Genomic DNA, 19284 nt, shown 5'->3' with positions numbered 1-19284 from the left:
GTTTTTTCGAGTCAGGGTTTCTCTAGTGCAGTCCTGACTGTCCTGGAACTCACTCTATAGACTTAGCTGGCCTTGAACTCACAGAGATCCATCTGGCTCGGCCTCTCAAGTGCTGGGTCACCATCGCCCAACTGACAGTTTTTAAAACCCTAATAATGCAGACTGAATAAGATTCAAATTTTGGAATCCCAACTGTTATTGGATATTTATACACTATGTGAAAATGTATTCTATGATTAATGTAATAAAAAAACTAAATGGTCAATAGCTAGACAGGGAGATGGGCTGGAATGAGAGGCAGAGAGGGTCGAGGGAGAATTCTGGGAAAAAGGCAGAAGAGTCAGCTGAATGCAGCGGGAACAGACATGCAGGAGGAAAGGTAAAAGCCGCGGGTCCCATGGCAGCACGTAGGTGAATAGAAATGGGTTAAACTAAGTTTCAAGAGCTAATGGGACAAGCCTAAGCTAAGGCTGAGCTTTCATAACTAATAAGTCTCCGTGTTGTTTTTTGTGAGCTGGTGGTCCAAAGAAAAACCCGACTAGACCCTACGTGTATCTGAAATAAAACAACCAAGTAAAACTTTAGTTCACATTTCAAGAACTAAAAAAAAAACTGACTTGCATTTCTAGACATATTAGCATAAGAAATTGGTGCGGGAGAATTGTCTGTAATCTGTCAATCATGTTTTAAATAAATGCTGATTGGCCAGGCAGGAAGTATAGGCAGGAAAACCAGACAGGAAGTAGAAATGATGTAATGAGAACAGGAGAATTCTAGGAAGGAGGAAGTTAATTCCTCCCACTCCTGCCCAGACCACGGAAGCAGCAGGATGTGATCTGCCCCGCTGAAAAAAAGGTACTGAGCCACATGGCTAACATAGATCAGAAAAATGGGTTAATCAAGATGTGAGAGTTAGCCAGTGAGAGCCTAGAGCTAATGGGCCAATCAGCTTATAATTTATAGAGATCTCTGTGTGATTTTTCTCTGGGACTAAACAGCTGGGGTACCAGGCAGGACAGAAAACACAAACAAGCTAGCCCTCCATGTAACAAGAAATAACCAAAACTACTCAAAATGAGAGCTGACAGCCTCACCCCAGGGGTGTTAAGGGTGCAGTCCATACAGAAAGCCTGTGAGCAGAAATCCTGACCTGACATTAGTACTAAGCAGGAAAACCTGGGTGCCAACTGCTGTGACTCAGGATGCTGGTCTCAAGACATGGGGCAGAGACAGCGATACTTCCATAGCTCCAGATGCACGGAGTTACGGGAATGATTTCTATAAGATGTGGTGCATTCTTACAACCATTCAACTTTGTGTGTGTGTGTGTGTGTGTGTGTGTGTGTGTGAGGGGGTGGACAGACTGGATCATCTCAGTAGGTTCTAAAGTATATATAACTGTGTAAGGAGGCAGGAGAAAATCAGAATACACACAGAAGACGAGAATACACAGCATAGAAATTTGTAAATGCTGGCCTTGACAATAGCCACAAGCAGCGACATCACCAGCAGTCTCATGAAGAGGCAAGAGACAGACACTCGCTGAGAACCTCCACAATGAGGAGAGCTGGACCCGTAACAATGACTGCAGACCTCTTCTCCCTCCACATCCCTAGGCACTGAACAACCCCCCACCCATGCACACGCCCATGTGCATGCGCAAGCAAACACACTGCACTGAAACTAGGACCTCATGTTCTAGCACTAGGCACTAACTTACCTCACACTCACGCACTGGGCACCGAGCCCGCTGCATGCTCAAGCACTGGGCACCGAGCCCGCCACACGCTCACACACTGGGCACCGAGCACACTTCACACTCATGCACTGGGCACCGAACCCACCACATGCTCACGCACTGGGCACCGAATCCACCGCACTCTCAAGCACTGGGTACCGAACCCACCACACGCTCACGCACTGGGTACCGAACCCACCTCACGTTCACGCACTGGGCACCGAACCCACCTCATGTTCACGCACTGGGCACCGAATCCACCTCATGTTCACGCACTGGGCACCGAACCCACCGCACGCTCACACACTGGGTACCGAACCCACCACACGCTCACGCACTGGGCACCGAATCCACCTCACGTTCACGCACTGGGCACCGAACCCACCTCATGTTCACGCACTGGGCACCGAATCCACCTCATGTTCACGCACTGGGCACCGAATCCACCTCATGTTCACGCACTGGGCACCGAACCCAGTGCACGCTCACGCACTGGGCACTGTACCCACCGCACGCTCAAGCACTGGGCACCGAATCCAGCGCACGCTCATGCACTGGGCACCGAACCCACCGCACACTCACGCACTGGGCACTGTACCCACCGCACGCTCAAGCACTGGGCACCGAATCCAGCGCACGCTCATGCACTGGGCACCGAACCCACCGCACGCTCACACACTGGGCACCGAACCCACCTCACGTTCACGCACTGGGCACCGAACCCAGTGCACGCTCACGCACTGGGTACTGTACCCACCGCACGCTCAAGCACTGGGCACCGAATCCAGCGCACGCTCATGCACTGGGCACCGAACCCACCGCACACTCACGCACTGGGCACTGTACCCACCGCACGCTCAAGCACTGGGCACTGAACTCACAACCTCACACATACAGCAAGTGTTTTGAGCTAGAGCCCTAAGTGGTGTGAGTTTGGTTGTTTTATTTTTTTTTTCCTCCAGCTTTTCAAACAAGACACTAAGTTCCTTAGGCTGGAGTCAGACTTGCTCAGCCAGTTCTTACACCTTACCATCTTGACTCCAGCCTCCCAGCCTCCAGAGCTGACATCTGTCTTTCCCCAAAGGTGACTGTGTGAAGGAGGAGCACTTCAGGAAGCAAGGGATGACATGGGTGCTGAGGGGGAAGCCACAGGCCAGCTGTCCCTACGAGGGTCAAAGACTACCTGAAAGGAAGGCCTCTGTAGGGAAAACGCTGCACATTCTCATGGCCTTCCCGTCTCTGTCACTGTGAACAAATGCGTTTCTGTTGTTTAGAAGACCTGCTGTGGGGTATTTTATTACAGTAGTCCAAGTAGATTAATACACATTAAAGGGTACATATGGTTTACAATTAAATTCTGCTATATACGTGTACCATAATAAAAAATAAAAGGATTCAAACACCATAACACAAATAACTCCTGAATTTTTTTTATCTTGTTCTGCTCAAAATCAGAAAAGAAAAAAACTTCCAGATGTATCTGTTCACACAAAATAATCACACCAATATATTTTAGAAATACTAAAATTTTTTGTTTTTAATTAAAAAATAATTGTACATACTATTGCTAGGCAGTTGATATGGGATTCCCCTCTGTATGCTGTGAATACCACTGGTTAATAAAGAACTGCTTTGAGCCTACAGCAGAGCAGGGCAGAACAGAGGTAGGCGGGGAAGTTTGGACTGAATGCTGGGAGGAAGAAGGCGGAGCAGAGAGAAGCCATGAAGCCGCTGACAGAGACAGATGCCAGAACTTTAGCCAGTAAGCCATGTGGCAATACAGATTAATAGAAATGGGATAAATTAATATGTAAGAGTTAGCCAATAAGAGCTAGAGCTAATGGGCCAAGCAGTGATTTAATTCATACAGTTTCTGTGTGATTATTTCAGGACTGTGCAGCCGGGAACCAACAAGCGGCCTCCTCCAACATAAAAGAATCTGCTTCACCCTATGGCAGGGCAGAACAGTCAGGCTGGAAGGGATATAGCAAGAGAGTAGGTGGAGCTAGGAAGAAGCCATGCAGCCACTGCAGGAGACAGGTGTTGGAGGCCAAATGGAACTTACAGGTAAGCCACAACCACATGGTGATACACAGATTAATAGAAATGGGTTAATTTAAGATATAAAGAGCTAGCCAATAAGAAGTGTGAGCTAATAGGCCAAGCAGTGTTTAATAATACAGTTTCTGTGTGGTTATTTCGGGTCTGGGAGGCTGGAAATGAACGAGCAGCCTCAGACAACAGGTAGTGGTGACTCACACGTTTAATCCCAGATACAGACACAGGATCTGAGTTCAAGGCCAGACTCCTCTACAGAGTGAATTCTAGGATAGCCGGGGTTACACAGAGAAATCCTGTCTCAAAAAACCAAACAAACAAAAAATTGTGCATATTACTTCAGGGTACATGTCTTGTTTTAATTTGGGTTTACACTGTCAGATGATTAAGCTATAATAATAAGTCAGCACAAACTTAGGTTTTTGTGGTGAAACATTTAAATCTACTCTTAGAACTTTTAAACATACAAGGTGTTGCTATTATTCACTGTGCTGTGTAATACATTGTATTTCTTATTCCAAAAAAATGATCAATATTCAATGCTATCACCATCTCATCTATACCCAGCCCAAGGTAAGCCCTATTCTGTGAGTTCAACTTCCCACAACTCCTCATTATGCAAAGTCACATGGTGCTATCCTTTCATTGGCTGAAGTCCTCCACGTTCATCCGCTCTGCCCTGGGTGACATGACTGCTTTCTTGCTAGAGGCTGAAAGAGCAGTTCGCCCCGCATGTATGCGCTTCGTACTTAGCCATCTAACTGATGACAGACGACAGGCTTTCAGGTAGATGTCTTTTTGGTTTGGTTTGGTTTGGTTTTTCGAGACAGGGTTTCTCTGTAGCTTTGGAGCCTGTCCTGGAACTCAATCTGTAAACCAGGCTGGCTTCAAACTCACAGAGATCACCTGCTTCTGCCTCCTGATGGCTGGGATTAAAGGCGTGCACCACCACCGCCCGGCTTCATCTATATGTCTTAACCGTGGTGATCAGGACAGCTCTTTGCATTCTGCTTCATTCCTGTGGACATACACCCAGCAGTGGGGACACTGGACTGCGCTGATAACCCTGCTCCTGTCCCCTACTCTGTACTCTTCTCCATAAAGGCTCTATTAAATTACATTCCCCACCACAGTCCACAAGCATCCACTTTTCTCTGTACCCTTACAAAAGTCAACAGCCCCTACCTTCAACACTTCCTGTTTTGAAAGGATCGTGTAAGAAAGTTTGATAGACAGTACTTCCAAGATCACACCTAACTGGATATAGAAGGAGAATTCTAGATGAGCACTAGGAAGGGGACATAGGAATGAGGAAAGCAAGAGAGGGCGGTACAGCTCATTCACCTTAGCAGGGTTTGGGAGGAGACTAAACTGTCAAATACATCTCCCTAGTGCCCCTTATACCCCACTGCCCCCTACACCCCACTGCCATCTGCCCCCTGTATCTCTAATTCCCCCTACACCCCGTTGCCCTACTACATCCTAACCCTGAGAAAACACATTCCAACAGAGATCTTCTAATGCAGTCAACCAATACTCAAAACTGAAAAGTCATTGAAAACATGTCATGAGCATCTACAGAAAATAGCAACCAAATGTGAAGTGCTGCAATGAACAAGAAAGAAATTTTGGGGGGAAAACAGAGGAAAGGGGAGGTGTCTTTAGTTAATATTATATGACAATATTGGCTCCGTAATTATAATAACATCTGGTATGAAAAGGGAAAACATGCTGAGGAAACAAATATATTTTAGAAAATGACATATTTCAGAACAGTAATCAGATATTCAGATCCACACAGCTACAAGTGTCAAGAATTTCAGAGCCTAAAAGCATCTGTCTGACTTTAATACAATGAAACCAAAAGCCAGCAGCAGAGGGAAGCAGGGAATTTACACACCAGTGGGAAGTTAGCATCTTGCTCTCTCAGAAAATTCTTTGAAGGATACTTTCAGGATAATACCTTGATGTGTAGTCTAAGCTACCTCAAATGCTACAATTACAGGCATTTGCTGTACCATGGAACCAATGCTCACTCCCAATCAATCAACGCATCAAAACCGATATCACTGGGAATTTAGAAACCATGCCTCAATGAAATAGAAAAGAACTAAGCTAAAACAAGTTAGAAAAACGGGAATGATAAATATTAAGACATAAGTATTAAAAAGATTCACAAAACTGAGAACCAAAAGAAGACTACTGGAAACAGAAATGAAGAGTATCCTGCAAAGGAAGTCATGTCAGGAACCACAATGGCCAACAAATGAGAAACCCAGAATTGAATAGATTCTTAAAGATATAACTACTTTGATGAGAGCAACTAACAAAACTTGCTGCTTTTCCAGAGAACCAAAGTTCAGTTCCTGGCACCCAGTCAGGGTGACTCAAAACCACCTGTAACTCCAGCTCCAGGGGATACAATGCCCTCTTCTGGACTCTGCGGGCACCTATACCCACAAATGCACACATGCACACACACAGAATATATATGCATAATTAAAAATAAACCTCTGTGTGCCACAAGACAAGTAAAACCTCTGAATAATTCGTAACTAATAAAGGAGATTAAATGCTATTATGGTTGAATCTGAACTGTCTCCCAAATGCTTGAGGCTGTGGTCCAGCAGTGATGCTGTTTTCAAAGGCTGTAGGACCATTATTACATGGAGCCTGACTGGCAGGAGTAGCTCACATGAAGTGGGCCCTTGAAAACTACAGGCCTCAAGTTCCTGCCACAAACTACTGCCATGAACTGGGTGGGCTAAACCTCTAAAATCATTGGGCCATCATATTCTTGTCAAGTACTTTAGTCCAGAGACACGAATAACACAGATGCAGCCATTCAAAGTTTTCGACTAGAGATAGCTTAGTGAGTCAAAGCACTGGACACTCTTGCAGAGGACCCAGGTTCAACTCCCAGCACACACAGTGGCTCACACTGTCTACCTCCAGTCCAGGGGATCTGACATACTCTCTTCTGGCCTCCACGATACACACATATACATGCAGGCAAAATACCTAAACTTATTAATAATTTTTTAAAACTCTAAATTTTTTCGAACTAAGAAAAGCCCAAGACCAGATACCTCCTCTAGAAAATTCTACCAAACACTCAAGAGTCAAATTCTCCCAAAGAACTGAATACTTCAAACTCATTCTATGAGGTCAATTATCTTGAAACCGAATCAAGACAAAGGCACAAGAAGAAAACTAATCTAGTATCTCTAATGATGATGTAAATAACGAGTAAGTATTACCAAAACAAATCCAACAGTATAATAAAGAACTATGTACTGCAACAAGTGAGTCATAGCCTGGACAGCTCACATAGCTCAACACAAGAGCGACCACTGTAAACGACGGTAATGGGGGAAGGGTCAGAACTTCATCTTAGTTGATGTACAAGACCCACACAACCAAACTCAGCACTACTTTATTATAGAACTAAATATAGAAACCACTTCAACCTGATAAAAACTACACAACTAAGGGGTATCCACCTTTAGACACCACTGTCATCTACAAACACCCTAGCATTCACAGCTGTCCTGAACACTTGCTGCCCACTGACCTCAGACTGGAATGCTCACACATGTGATAAGTCTACAGTAAACACAGGAGTAAAGACTGAGTGTTCTCTTAAGTCCGGAAATAAGACAATGCTCCCTTTTCTTACCACTCCCATCCACTGCATCACCAGAAATGTGTGCATAGAAATTTGACAGGTAATAAAAGTGCATTCAATTCAGAAAGAAACAGGAAAATGATCTTTGCCTAAGGATGATAGGTTGATCCTAAATGAAGAATACTCTATAGAATTCAAAATAAAATCCTATTGCTGCTGACAAACTGAGCAATGTAGCAGAAAACAAAGTCAACACATTAAAAACATTTGCTATTCATATACACAAAAAATAAAAAAACTGAGGAAACAATTTTATCTATAATAGCATTAAAAAATATTCAGGAGTTAACAAAAAAGAAATTGTACTATGGAAATAAGAAAGGATTAACGACATTAAAGACATAAACACGTGGCTAAAATGGCAAAGTCAGCTAACGCGCAGTTTTGTAGAAAAGGAAACAGCCACTTGAATTGTTAAGACAATTGTCAACAAGACTTGACGCTTCCTGATTTCAGAACATACTAAAAATCAGTAAAATCAACAGAATGCTATGACTTACTGACAAACGCATGAAAATCAATGGAACAAAACAACCCAGAAAGAAACCCCAGCATAAGGTTAAATGGTTTTTCATAATGGTACCAAGAATACAGAGTGGGAAAACATCTCTTCAAGGAAAGATCTTGGTAAAGCCCAATATCCACATACAAAACAAAAAGACAATTCACACCACATACAAAAATTAACTAAAAATGGACTAAAAATCAGGACGTAAAATGTAAAAACATGAAACTCCTAGAAGAAAACTGGAGAAAAAGTTCCAGGTTGTTGGCTGAACAGGGCTTCATCACTGCAGAACTTCTGCACCCGGCTGGGCATAAGATGTCATGAGAGAATCCAGAGCGACTCTCAAACTACAACAAATAACAAATAGCCTAACTCTTTCAAGGGCTAAGGACTTGAAAAATCAATTCTCTAAAATCAAATAGAACATGAGCCTACGAAAAGATGATTCAATATCACTTATTACAGAGAATTAGAGGTCAAACCCATGTTGAGATGCTACCATGTTACCCCCCAATCAGAAGGATGATTACTATAAAAATAAACAGAGAGCAGCACTGTGGGGACACAGAGAAGCAGGGACCACTGGTACACAGTCAGCAACAGAAAAAGGTGTGGCCATTCTGGTCAACAAAAGCAGTACCTCAAAAAACTTAAAATTAGCATATGACTAGCAAATGCATTTGCATCTCCATATCTAGAGCAGTATCCACAGCACTCATACCACGGAAGCAACTCAGCTATCCACTAATGGATAAATGAACAAAGAGTGTATTACATATAATGAAATACTATATAGTACATAACAACATGGACAAAACTTGAGGGCATTATTCTAACTGCGATTAGTACAAAAGTTAATATGATATAATTCTCCTCCCATGAAATATCTAGTCAAAACCACAGTAAAGAAAAATGGTTATCAAAATCCAAATGGAGAATGGACATAAAAAACAAGAACTTAATGGGCACGGAGTTTCAGTTTTCTACTAAAAGTTCAAGAGATCTGCTAGTGAATTTCAACCGTGAGAACATTTAGGATGGATTTGCCTTGTCGTTATGTGTTCCTGGAGCCGGAGAGATGGCTCTGTAGTTAAGAGTGCTTGTTCTTGCAGAGGACTCAGGTTTGAGCTCCAGAATCAACATGGTGGCTCACAATCACCTGTAAATCCAGTTCCATAGGATTCAATACCTTCTTCTGGTCTCCTTGGACACCAAACACGTACATGGTACACAGACATACACTCAGGCAAAAAACACTGATACACACAGAATAAGTAAGTCTTTAAAAAAATTAATATGTTACATGTTCCCTAACGCAAAAAAAAAAAAAATCACACAGGAGAAAGAATACATATAATGGCCTAGGTGGAATAACAGAGATGAACTTTATTCTTCTGCAAGAATAGCCTAAAAACCAAATATATTCAAATGCAGCACAATCGTCTTCAGGGTGAGCATAAAAGGGAAATAAATGAAGCAACAATCTAATGCCTGAGGAAAAGACATACATACCCCATCACACAAAAGACTGAGCAGCGAGCCCAAAACACATAACCAGTAACTTCAAGGCAAAGTGTACAGGAACTGCAAAGAGACAGAACACCTACCTGGAAGTGTCTAGCCATAAGTTATGCAACCCTACACAGAAACCAGTCAAAACTACATCATCCAGAAGGGTGATAAAGAAGACTGCCCCTGACTCAACAAGAACCAGAGATCATGCCCACGCCGTTCAGACAGAGCAGAAAACACCACTGACTAGCTAACCATCAGTACAGAACAGAAAACACCACTGACTAGCTAACCATCAGTGCAGAACAGAAAACACCACTGACTAGCTAACCTTCAGTGCAGAACAGAAAACACCACTGACTAGCTAACCTTCAGTGCAGAACAGAAAACACCAGTGACTAGCTAACCATCAGGACAGAACAGAAAACACCACTGACTAGCTAACCATCAGGACAGAACAGAAAACACCACTGACTAGCTAACCATCAGTGCAGAACAGAAAACACCACTGACTAGCTAACCTTCAGTGCAGAACAGAAAACACCACTGACTAGCTAACCTTCAGTGCAGAACAGAAAACACCAGTGACTAGCTAACCATCAGGACAGAACAGAAAACACCACTGACTAGCTAACCATCAGGACAGAACAGAAAACACCACTGACTAGCTAACCTTCAGTGCAGAACAGAAAACACCACTGACTAGCTAACCTTCAGTGCAGAACAGAAAACACCACTGACTAGCTAACCTTCAGTGCAGAACAGAAAACACCAGTGACTAGCTAACCATCAGGACAGAACAGAAAACACCACTGACTAGCTAACCATCAGGACAGAACAGAAAACACCACTGACTAGCTAACCTTCAGTGCAGAACAGAAAACACCACTGAATAGCTAACCACCAGGACAGAACAGAAAACACCACTGACTAGCCAACCACCAGGACAGAACAGAAAACACCACTGACTAGCTAACCATCAGTACAGAAAGGGTCCTGACTCAGTAGAGAAAGAAAGCAATGCTGAAGGGCAGGCTGTGTAAAAATAGGGAAAAGTGGGGAGGGTGCTAGAGAACGGAAGAGTTTCAAAGAATTACAGGGCACAAACTTTGAGGGCACTCAGCTGGCACTGGGTACTCAGTCACCAAGAGATTAAACCATAGAGCAGGATGTGCATACGTTAAATGCTAATACTGTGGCATTGCATGTAAGACACTTGAACAGCACATGTTCCGGAAACTTACAAGGGCTTATCACGAAGACTACAAGTAAGTGTGTGCTTTCGTCGCCTGTTTCTACACTTTCAACAGAACAGGAAGGAGATTGGAGTGTCCTTTACTTCACCCGAATGACTAATATATGAGGATATATGGCACCCTTTGTCACTAGCTGCAATAAGACGCCACTACACAACTTTAAAACCAATCATACAGAGTGCTGGCGATGTGCATGTCTGAATCTCAGTATGCTGTGTGAAAAACTCCATGCAAAAGAATTCTCATTTCATTTAATACAACTGCAGGGTGTGCAAACTATCCCATAATGACAATGCAACCCATCATTTCCAGGACAAAAGGGACGGACAATAGGAAAGGATCACAGCCATGGGATATAAAAAGAATCCTGAAAGTAATGGGCATGCTCATTTGCATGACATAAGGACAAGTTCATGTGTCTACAGTTACCAAATCTGTCCAAACTTTAAACATGAGACTTGACAGCTATTTGTCCATAACTTAAAACAGCCACAACATGCCAAATTTGATTTTAGGAAAAAAAGATTCCAGTTTCAAATTACAAACATTATAATGGCAATAAATTTTCAAAAATAATGTAATTGACAACAAAGATGAAGTACAAATGAATTACCAACATCTATACAACTGGTAACTCAATATATAAACAATGCTTCCAAAATCTCATAGCGTATTTTTATGAAACAAACAGCAGAACCACAGCACTATTAAATGGACAGTGTGGTTTCTGTTAAAGTAATAAACACCTGCTCCTACAGGCTGGCTAAAATCACAATGCAGGAGCTGGAGAAATAGTCTGCCAACTAAGAAGACCAGACTGGCTACCCCAAAGGCTCTGGAAAATGACCTAAGCATGCCCTCTTTGAGGACTAGAAGGCACCATGCAAGCTTCCAAGGCAGGGGTGGGGGGGTGGGGGGGGGTGGGGGGGTACCCAACAGTCCTACACAGCTACGATGCCTACAAACTATATCAACAACCAGCAGGGTACCAGAACCCTAAGGGAGCAGTAAAGGCAGACGCGCATACTTTAGCGGTAACCAACAACTCTCCAATAGGACTGAAGACACATTCAACAAGAGGGGAATTATGCTTTGTAGTGTTGGAAACCTAGCTAATCACCCTCACAGTTATGGAAGACAATCTATAACCACTAATTTATTAGGCACTATAATACTAACTACTTTCTAAATATTTGTCCTTATACCTACAGGTAAGGGTAGTCCTCAACCCCTCATCAGGGAACTTCTCTTTGTAAGAGATAGAGACCTGTAGTAGGAGCTGCGGGCTGCGTTCCTGCCACCCAGCTCCAGGCTGCCTGCAGCCACCACAACCGGCTGTAGCCACGTTTATTGCCACAAGTCTACGGTGTTTCAAGGTCCCTGCCAGCAAGCAAGCTGCAACAGTATGTTCACAGACAACACTCAAGTCCTCTCTCTGTAGCCAGCCCTCCTGCCTCAAATAGTCAGAGTTTGCCCTGGCAGGATGGCCCAGAAAGCCGGAATTTTTAAACAACTCAGCTTTTTTCCTGCTACTGCTGAAAACAAATAAGCATTCAGTCGGCTTTTATCAACACCATTTAAGTGTTTCGTGGCAGGACCTCTTAAGAGCTGCAGGGGTTTTTTTGCAGCTAAAGCTGAGTCAGGAAGCCTCTCTTAGATGAGAGCGCTTGCTTGCCTCTAGCAAGCAGAGCAGACCCAAGAAATTGCTGCTACCAAGAAAACATGCTGTACTCTTATTCTTTCCCAAGCTTTCTCAGGCTTTCTGTGGATCCAGTTGTCCACGTCTGGGCCATCCTGCCAGGGCAAACGCTTACATTCACATGACCCTTCTACAAGGATGACATCACATTCGTGAGACTTTCCTGCTAACAACTGCCCAAACTGACTCAAGATATGAGAATCTTAGCAGACCTTCCAGAAAGGAGTTAGCGTCACTCCTCATACTTCCTAACTCTTCCAGCATGAGACCCACCATCCCAGAGCACACAGCCATTAAAGAACTTCAACTACCCTACAAATACAGGTCACAAAGCTTCTACAAACAGCCCTAGTCCAACACTCTGAAATCTAGAACCTCTAAATCCAAAACTTTGGGGGCGTCTGATGCTGTTGGTAAATTCCACTTAAATATTCAAAACAAACAAGCAAACAAACATAACCTTCTGAAATCTGAAAAACTTCTGGTTCCAGAGGCTTGACAGAGGCTCAGCAGATAGGAACAATTGCTGCTCTTCCAGAAAACCCAAGTTCAACTCCCAACATCTATACTGTGTGACTCATAAGCATCTCTAATTCCAGCTCTAGAAGCATCAAAGGTCACACACACACGCACACACACACACACTTAAAAATAAGACTTGAAATAATTTAAGTTCTGGTTGGAAGCATTACGGCTTTTGGTTTTACCTGATGACCACCTCCTGCCCCAAATTCAATTGGTTACTCTCCAAACCCTTGCATTCTTGGTTCTGCCTCTACAGTCTCTGGAGTTTACGCCAGCGTCTTTTGTGCAGCACACGCCTTTCAGGAACTCCCTAAAGCACCTGAAGGAGACTCTAAGCAGTTCTGGGACTTTACGGCTGCTCGCACACGTGACAAGGTGCTGGAGTGAAAACAAGTCACACACAACAACAGTTTTCCTTCAGAACTGTGAAAGCATCATCTCGCCGTCAATTATTTCCAATGTTGATTCATAATCCTTTTTATCAACACTGATCACCTTCCCTTATTCCTGGTGTCTAGAACTGCAACATGGACGTTTCCAAACACTACGTTAAGCATTCTGTAAGTGGTACGTGTGTTTTCCTGGGGATTGAACCCAGAGCCTCGGGCATGCTAGGCAAGTGCTCTATCATCAAGCTACAGTCCAGCTCCTGACCCCTCCATCCTCCCCTTCCCCCTTTTCAATTTCTGAGACATTGTCTTGCTACACCACCCAGGCTGAACTTGAGCTAGCCCAGGCAAGTCTCAAATTGGCAATCCTGCTTCAGTCACACTAAAGCACAGGTGTGCACTCCGCAGGTGTGCACCTCTGCCAGGCTTCCCTTCTTACGTAAAATTCAACTGGGGTTCAACCACTAACTTCTTCCATTCATTCTCTAGTCTGTAACTATCTTTCCTGTGCTGAGCCTCCACACATGATCTGATTCGATTTTCTCTACGTTACATCCCTGACCACCCAACTTTCTATTAAGACTCTGAACTAACTTTTCTATTAAATGTTCAGGGCTCTGGACTTGCCACCCTATGACTTCTATTCTAACTCCTAAGCTCTCCCTTGTTCTCTGCAGATTTCAAAGGCCCCGATAGCCTTTCCTGCAGCACCGCTCCTTCCTCCTCCAGCAGTTTCTGTTATTCTCAGCATCTGGGGGTCCTCAGACCTAGAATCAGGTATTTAAAGTCAAGTAGGAATTGTCTGTGGGCAGGTGCCACTATAATAAACCAATCTGAGTCGTTTACCTGGGTCTTCTGTTATCAACTGAGCTTTTGTTTTTCCTTTCTCACACCAGCTTGCTGTAAAGGGATGAATTTTCCAATCTTGCTTCTGGGAATAGGATCCTGACAGAACTGAGGAGAAAACAGGCTGGTGTTGGTTTCTAGTTCAACATGCAGTTATCCTCCCTGAGTTTAGGTCCGTACCCTTACCCTGAGCTCTGCCTAGTTATTCTCATCTACACAGATCTTCCAGTTCAGTGTAAGAAAAGAAAACTGAAGGTAAAAGATCCCAAATGCTGCTTGCTTTACAGGTTTTTACAAGTTTCTTTCAAAGGGACCTGCAGCCACCAACTCAGGACCAGGCGCAGGCCCCTCACTGGGTGAGTAGTCGCTGCTTGTTGCCAGGCTTTTTACCTCATGGCCACTCTCCTGCTCCTCTGAAGTCCCAGAGGGATGCTGACAGCAGGCGGCTGTTTAGCCCACCATGCTCACATAAAAGTTGATCATCTTTCCTTTTTCTGCTCCAAGTCTGAGCAAAGCACAGCAGTGAAGTCTCAGTGGCTACTCTGGTTTCTATGACCTAACATCAAGTTTTACTGCACACTATAGCTGAACATGACCTAGAGGATTTTTCTTGTGTAAGATTAAAACCCCTTTTGAGGCCAATATATAACCTTTTAAAAAGGATTTATATGCAAGATCAATATGTGCTCTTAACCCATGAGTCATCTCTCCGGCCTCCAATATACTTATAAAAACATATTTTAATAAAAAGAATCACAGCAATTTGAGAAAATAAGTACTCTATTGGAAATATTAGGAATAACCTATTACATAAAGCACTGCCATTCAACTCTAACCAGTCTTTAGTTGGTGTTTGACTTGATTTATAAAATTCTACAAGGTGAATTAAGATCCAAGGCTAGTGTTACCAGCTTCTTGAGGAAGTTGTTTGCATCTCAAAGCTATTTGTCAGTCACACAAATTTAAGCCTAACGTTGTGTTTAGTGCACCGAGCTTTTTAATGAAACAATCCTTTCCTCAATTGTTTTGGCACACAAGTATCATTCACTTTAGTGTTTTTTTTTTTTTTACATTTTTTGTTTTCATCATTTGTTATCACTGTCTAAAAACACACCAAGGCCAGGCAGAGTGGAGCAGCCTTCAATTCCAGCTTCGGGGGTGAGTGGATCTCTGAGTTTGCAGCCAGGCCGGCCTGGTTTTTATAGAGTAAACCCAAAGAGCAAAACAAAATCCCGCAAATGTTTAATGAAGATGAGCAGAAATCAATACTGAGTAAGTTTCCAGGTAACTACAATCCAAAGGAAAACTAGCAAGTCAAAGTCAGGTTTGGAAAGCAAGGCAAGCTGAAGGCAGCCCGAAAATTCCCTACCAGGCGTGTCTAGGGTTTCTAACTCTATGGCACTGCTACCCTAAGGGCATCACACACTTCTCCACCTTCCAGCTCTCCTGTGTGGACGGCTAGACGGGAACCTTTACAGCAATCAGCTCAGGGCTCTGGTGTCTCTGTCCCTGCAGGCAGCCACTTCATTACCCATGGCCAGGGACAGCACCCCACACTACAGGAGTCCTTTCTGTGGTCTCCGCTTCTCACCATCCTATCTACATCAACTCCCAGGCCCTACTTGACAGCAAAGGAAACATTTTTTCGCTTTAGCTGATTTGAGGGATGATCAGTAACCAAGATAAGAGTCAAATGTAACTGTTCTCCCAACTTTCCAAAAACTCTGGGCTGCGAGCTAATATTAACTGTCAGAATGGCTAAAACGTAAATTTCACACTAACTTAAAACCGTAAAATTCCATATGCCCCAAATGTTGTTTAATTCTCTAAAAAGCAGGAAATATTTAAATTTTATTTCTGCTGTAATTTTCATGTTTTTCCCAATTCCACTTCAAGAATGGCCTACACATTACATACTTCCAGGTGTCACCAAACACAATTACATCCAATTAAGGGGCCTTAGACATTCTAGTAAAGATAAATCATATAAACTATAAAAACATGAAAGCCAGGGAATTGAGTCTTTAGGTGTATCCCCCTCATGTTGAGCACAAACTCTCTCTCGAAGGCTGAGCTCCTGCCTGCCAACCAGGACCTGCTTTCTTCCCTAGTTCAGGGGAGTGTCTATAAGTATCCCAAGTTTTTAAAACAAGTACCTATTTAATAACAGAAACCCACAGTACAGATAATTAACTTTAATTACTGCCTGGTTTTCTATCAGCTCTTACACTATGACTAATATGTACTGTTTTCATTCCAATTCAGCATTGCCTTCCACTGAACTCAAATATGTCATTCAGCATCCATCCATTCCATCACAGCATAACTTTCTTGGGTTTCAGTGGTTTTTGTTTTGGATTTTGAGAAAGGGCTCTCCGTGGCCTTGACTCTTCTGGAAATCACTATGCAGGTCTGGCTGACCGCCAATGTTCTTACAACAAACTTAACAATAACTCAAATCACCAAGTTTCTCATGGAAAAAGACTCATGTGTCATAAGATCTGTAACTCGCATGTAAACTTTACCAACTAAATTGTTGGATAGCAGGAAACAGTAACATCGTTCCACTGTGTGTGGTGTATGTGAGTGCATGTGCCCGCGTGTTTATTCACAGGTGTGCCTCACTGGAGGCTGGAGATGTCCTGGAGCTGGCCAACTCAGCTAGACTTACGCTGGCCCGTGAAGGACCTCCAAAGACCAACCTGTCCCCTCCACATCCCCACCCCACCTTACTCTTACCAGACTAAGTGCCCACACTTGTACACCCACCAGTCATTTCTCAGCACCATGTGCTCTTTCTATTGGGCTCTGTACAACATGGGCAGCGGTCTCAATACTCCATGTCATCAGTTTCTCTTTCTGGATGTAGCGCAGCCCCCTTTAAGGCCAGCCCTTGGGAAGCAGAGGCAGGCATATCTCTGCGAGTGTGTCATACTGTCCCCCACCAAGCAGACAAGCTCTGCCTGACTCAGGTCAGTCACTGCCCCAAGCGCACCTTAGCTACATTTTTTCCTACCTTTTTCATGGAATTCTGGCGAATCAATGATCAGTGAAACTTTTACTTCAAATTTCCAAGGCAAACTTCAGATCCTTCCAGTTCACGCTACGATCTTAAGTTTATTTGTGCTTCCTTTATTTTAAAATTGACTAATCAAGGATAACGCTTGCATCCTATAATTCCCACCAGTGTGATTTTCTTTTAACATCAATTTCTCCCTGATAAGTCTATTTATATCTATCTAAAGCATTTCTTCAAAATATAGGTAACCACTGTTTTTACGGAGCAGCTCCCTGACCAGCCCAGTGTGCACTCCAGTGGCCTCCAAGTCACCGGCTCTTTGGAGCGATCCTACAGATGCTGAGACACTGAGCCAACCGTACAACCAGCCCAGGTAAAGCAGGTGAAGAGCAACTGTGGTGTGCATTGTCTTCTCGTTTTGTTAATTACTTCAAGGTTTTTAACAATTAGTTATTGAAAGAAGTTGTTGGATTTACTCTAGAGAAAAATTACCTTTAGCCTGGACTTCCACCCTGCTTAAATTTTTGAAAAGTATAAGCTAGACTGCAAATTCCACTTGATGTAAAAAAAATATATATATAATACACACACGTAAAATAACTTACTGTATCACTCCAGATTCAAAACCACGTGGTAGCAGATGTCACCTGTAAACTGCACCACTTCTACTGACACTGCATTTTCAGCTCTACCATGTTTACAGGTGTGCTCTGCCTTTAGCCGGCCTGCTGTCTTCATTATGTTGTTGAGTCTCCTGCCTGCCTGTCAAGGTCGGCTGCTCAGACCCACGCACAGTTCATGGTGTGACACACTGGAGCTCTAAAACAGTGGCCAGACTGGAAAATGCAACACCCCACATACTGCAGTGAAAACATTTGTTTGTGATATTTTTTAAATATAAAGTTTCAAAAGGTTAAAAAAAGACATAAAAAGTGATGCATGCAATCAAACAACAAAATGTTTCTAAAAACGAAAGCAAATTCAGTTATCAAACTCAGCACCATAAACATGTCCAAATTTACAAAGAAGTGAATTCCAAAAACTTAAATAATATTCTATTACTTTGTGAATTCCTAAATCCAGTTTTTTTTTAAAGTCTTAACATTTAAGTCTTTTTTCAATAACTAATCTGCCAAATTGTGCACTTCACCTGTCCTACTGACCTAAGACAATCCTGCAGATACAACTGCTATCTCAAGACAGCATATCCCATATTAAACACTTATTTAAAACAAAAAACAATATTTTTCACATGGAATACAAATTTTTATTTATTAGCTCAAACACATTCATTATCTAAATGTTAATAAAATCTTTTCATGGCAATTTTTACAGAACATGCAAAACATATCCATTCTTCAAAACTAGATATAATAAAGTGTAAGCTACATTATTTCTTTACTATACACCTTTACAACTCTAAGTCCTTAGGTTTCACGGAAAAAGAAACTCTCTGATTTAACATTATACAAAAAGGCTTCCACTGCTTAGCAGTAACGCCTAACAGTGATGAAATTACTGGTTCCAACAGAAGGAGAAAAATTCAAATATTCTAAGTAAAAATCATGATCAGCAAATACATTTCTCCGTTTCTTCTTTCTGTGCAGATGAGGGGCGGGGAGAAGGGTTGAGGCAGGCTCTCACACAGCCCAGGCTGACCTCATTAACCTTGTAGCCAGAAGCTGACCTTCAACTCTCCCAAGTGCCAGCCAGCATTCCCATCACAATTCTCAGTTGGTAAAACCTCCCCTATAGGTTTTAACCATTTAGAATCTTCCAGTAAGGTAACACTCTAGTTACTCATAGGTTAACAAATGCCTGAATCTTTTAACTTAAAGATTAAGTGGATGCTGAACTGTAAAAACAAGTATAATTTATTACTACCTCCACAATTACAGTACGACATCCTCAAATACCTCGTTAAGCAGCCTGAAAAACCTGAACATTAATCTAGAAGCTACTATTAAGTCTCCAAAAGGCATCTGTGTAAGGGGACAATCCCATACTTCTTGGCCATATGCATAAGAATACTATACTGGGGGGCTG

General features: G+C 42.9%; 1 protein-coding gene across 17 annotated transcripts in view; it reads right to left on the bottom strand.

Annotated features, from left to right (window-relative positions):
- The window catches only part of Znf644 (zinc finger protein 644), a 71341-nt gene that overhangs the window by 44399 nt on the left and 7658 nt on the right, over nt 1-19284 (bottom strand). For 6 of the 17 annotated variants that reach the window (XM_057771987.1, XM_057771985.1, XM_057771986.1 and 3 more), the window contains one exon: nt 14220-14327. The exons of the other annotated variants lie outside the window; for them this stretch is intronic. The gene's annotated coding sequence lies outside the window, so the exon portion shown is untranslated. The remainder of the gene's footprint in view (nt 1-14219; nt 14328-19284) is intronic. 17 annotated transcript variants of the gene reach the window in all.

Source organism: Chionomys nivalis, chromosome 6 (assembly GCF_950005125.1).
Source record: "Chionomys nivalis chromosome 6, mChiNiv1.1, whole genome shotgun sequence".
Lineage (NCBI taxonomy): Eukaryota > Metazoa > Chordata > Mammalia > Rodentia > Cricetidae > Chionomys > Chionomys nivalis.
This window is presented reverse-complemented; position numbering and strand designations above follow the sequence as displayed.